At 34.5% G+C, this 4,105-nt stretch overlaps 1 long non-coding RNA gene across 1 annotated transcript; it reads right to left on the reverse strand.

The window, feature by feature from the left end:
* Nucleotides 1-517: 517 nt before the first annotated feature.
* LOC127843129 (uncharacterized) lies at nucleotides 518-1,617 on the reverse strand. The gene is made up of 3 exons (XR_008032102.1): nucleotides 1,493-1,617; nucleotides 998-1,083; nucleotides 518-604 (listed from the first exon to the last, which is right to left on the reverse strand). It is a non-coding gene; the product is annotated as an uncharacterized LOC127843129 (long non-coding RNA).
* Nucleotides 1,618-4,105: the final 2,488 nt, after the last annotated feature.

A 4,105-nucleotide genomic window follows, 5' to 3' on the forward strand; every position in this document is an offset into this window, starting at 1 on the left:
ACATTGAAATAATAAAATACCAGAAATATTATCATGACATTCCGTTTCGCTACTCTTTTTTTTAAGGTAAACGCATTAGAACGGTCAATGCACAGAATTGTTGTTTTAAGAATTTCAAATGCATAAAAAAACTACACGCATAGCAAAAATCACTTTTAAGATAAGTATACTATTGGCAACATAGAAATTCCATATCAGACACTATAACCCTATATGGACATGAAGTAATTTCTTTTCTCATGCATTTAACCCGGTTTTCCCATACCGCTCCTCTTTACGCATCCGAGGCTACAGTTTAATAATAGTTTACCGTAACAGCGGAATAAGCTTGACTTTGTAATAAAAACAATTATATGAGATACACACAAATCTCACCGATTTACATCCTTTCAAAAGTCACAAACCTTTTCAACTAGCATTACTTAATCAAATATTCAAATGGTACAGCGTTGTTCGACCTGCGGATAAGATGTGTTTTTTTAAAGATGTTGAGATTCGTTTGACAACAACTACCTGTTGTGTTTGACAGGCGATCGATCAAGAAATTCTGTTCGTCTTGGCTGTCAGGTACCACCACGTGCGCACCAAACAGCTGACAGTGAACCTTAAATAAAGATTACACGATACGTATTAAAGACATTCGCAATTCACTTTGTCTAATGATATGTCCTTATACAGCTGCACACTAACGCCTCAATAGATATTTAACAAACTTGCAATTCAATGTTTGGGTCAATACATTTATTTCACACATATCGGACATTAAATAAACTGCACTTAAATGTAGACTGCACTCAAGGGGTTAATTAAAGTTTTTTTTGTTTACATGTGTATCACTTTATATGTCATGTGAGTGACTTAAATCTTAAACAATATTTGGACATGTGTGTATAAACGGCAATATAATGCAAGAAAATGATTTATAATGCAAGAAAATTCATTGTCTAAAACGTATTGTATAACGCAGTTAAATGATAAACAGAAGAAAACATGAAACCTTTGCGTCGGAGTAGTTCATTCTTTTGCTGACATCCAAAAAGTATCTGGACTTTCCGTAGTGCCATTCCAACAAGTTTTCATTCACTACAAAAGAAATGGGTTACTTTTTAATGTGTCTTTAGTTAATATATCTGAGAATATATTTCAATTGCTGGCATATAACCTATATCATTTGATATGGAAATTGGTATTTGCATTACAAACGTCATTCTTTAGAGCAAGAAGAAATCTTAAGTGACGGCCCGAAGTGTAATATTCATTTACTATTTTTCCATATTTATGCATGACAAATAATTCGCATTAACATATTAATAAAAAAAATTGTATCACATAATTAGCACCGAATGTATCTATTGATTTGATTGACTTGTTGAATACTTCATTAGTTACGTTTACCAGTCGCTTTGTCTGAGCGTCGATGTATCTAAACTATTGTGAAGCATTGTCGAAGCGAAGTACAAAGAGATCATTCCAAAAATTGCAAACAACATACCCAACTGATAGAACACGTTTGTTGTTGACGCCACCAATGCTGATGACAGGTCGATTAGTTTTCTGCATCCTATGCATGAACCGTTGACGGACGAAAAGAAAATCGCATCGCATCCATTTGTTTCTCTGCATTCAGTAGCGCATTCAATGGTGCCTGAAACGCCGACTTTAGTAAAGACGCGATAATTTACAGCACATACTTTGTCCACATTAGAACTTTCTCTAAGAAACTTGTTAGTTTTTAATCCTTTTATTTCTTTCACAGCAATTAGAAACACTGCGTACAGGTAGACTGTCAGATTCATTGCGCGAACTTTGCAATCCGATGTGTTCACGCCGAAAGTCTATGCTGATTTGAATTATATCTGCTATCTCTTTTCGAGCTCCTTAACAATGCGTTAATAATTTATAGATCACATCAGTTCAGTTTTCAACGGAGAGCTAAGCCCTGTTAGCGGCAAAATGAATTTTCAGCTCACCTGCTGTTAACCGGTTTGACTTGTGACTGTTTAGACAAGTGCCCGTTTCAATGATGTACAGAATTTCAGTCCAACGTTTTTTAGCTCACCTGAGCACAACGTACTTATGATGAGCTTTGGGGATCACCTTTTGTCCGTCGTGCGTCGTCCGTCGTCAACATTTTGGTTTTGTATTACTCTAGAGGCCACATTTATTGTCTGATCTTCATGACACTTGGTCCAAAGATCTGTCCCGATGATATCTTGGTCGAGTTAGAAACTGGCTACTGTTAGGTCAAAAACTAGTTCAAATTAATGAAAAGCTTGTTAACACTCTAGAAGTTATATTTATTGTCCTATCTTCATGAAACTGGGCCATAACATTTGTCTTTATCATGTCTCAGCGAAAATGGTTTTGGAAGGTTTAAAAACATGGCCGCCGGTGGATGGGGAATAACAATTATTGCATTACTCCAATAAATTAGTGCCATTACTTCAGATTGGTTTCTTTATTTTGCAGAAATTTAATATAGTGGTACAACCAATAAAACAACAAAACTGTTACACTTGAACCTCATTTGACTTTTCATTCACTTATCCTACTCTCTATAAAATTGATGTATACATGTGCTTGCATTATTGCAGTACAATAGTGTTGATTGATGCCTTCTTGAATAGCCATGTGATGATTGTGTAACAGGCTTACAGTTCATTGGAAACTGGCCCCAATTTACTTGGCTGTCATATCAAAGACCTATGTCTTGATGTCCGATGGACACCATTGATAAGAAAGACCGCAAATGCAATTTGCAGTCATCAGTAGTTTGTGTGTGATAATAAAATATTTGTTATTTTAACAGGTTCTATTGTTGTTTCAATAGGAATAATAAGTGCAAGGTGAGTTAAACATTGTTCTTGTAGATTAGAAACAACGTTGTCCAAAATGTTAACAATTGGTTAAAAAACGACAACCAATAGTCACATGTTTAAGAAGCACAAACATTGTTTGGTGAAATAGATAGGTTGTTTTGGAAGAGTTTTTTGCAAAATTAATCTATATATGCTTCGTTTTTTTTCTGTGCATTTCAATTTCAAGTATTTTGACTGTTGGTGGGATATGATCAATTTTCAAATTTCGTGTGTGTGTTTACTTCTATATGTCAACTTTAAGAAAGATTAAGTGTCAGATGTTTGGTACCTAAAAATAAGATCAATTTTGAATTTCTAATTATATATTCTCATATTCATTTACTTCCTTATAACCGAGTTTGATATATGATAACAATTCAACATATTGTGTTTAATTATAATCGTTAAGATGTTCGTCTCGCGCTGACAATTTCATGAGAAAAAAATTATTGCAACTACAGTGTCAAGTTTTCACCGCACCCGTTTTGACACCTTATAGTAAAAACGGGTCATTTGCAGCATTAACAGTTTGTCATTTTAACTTTATATTCTGAATCAGCGTATTTTTTTTCATTTGCTCATAAATGCTCGGATATCATCACGGAAAACTCACATGGATTATATTGAACACAACAAACAAAACCCAGCATTTGGTATCACGTTAAATCTCTGTTACCAGACAACATCTAGTGTTGAAATTTTAGCTATTGCTATAAGGAACACTGATTTTTTACGGGTTAACTTTATGTTTTGAAATATTTTACCAAATATTCATTGATTTTGATAATTTATGTGGCTTTAAGGTACTAAATGATCAAGATTTTTCAGACAGCCTACACCTTTCTCTATAACCATAGAAACATCAATTCTTGTCTGACAAAGAAAAACATGCATATTCCCCATTTAGCCCTATATCCACATATCAAGTTTCACCAACCTACAAGCTTAATTATATCTCTTTCCCACATAGATACCTATTTTGACACATTTGTACTCCATTGGAAAGATGCATTTAATTAAATACCTTTCTTACTAAATTCAAGTTTTAAAGGCTTCATTTCCAACCCTTAGTTACTGATGAGCAGCAAAGGGCATAAAAACTGAACAGACTGAGAGTGACTCGCAGGCTGTTCTGGTTTTATGCTGGTTGCAAAAGCCATTTTCACTTTGCTTCTTATGGGGGATAGGGTTATCACAGGGCTCAGAATCCGACAAACAGAAGGACGGACCCTGGGTGGAAAAAGCAA

Source organism: Dreissena polymorpha, chromosome 8 (assembly GCF_020536995.1).
Source record: "Dreissena polymorpha isolate Duluth1 chromosome 8, UMN_Dpol_1.0, whole genome shotgun sequence".
Classification (NCBI taxonomy): Eukaryota; Metazoa; Mollusca; class Bivalvia; order Myida; family Dreissenidae; genus Dreissena; species Dreissena polymorpha.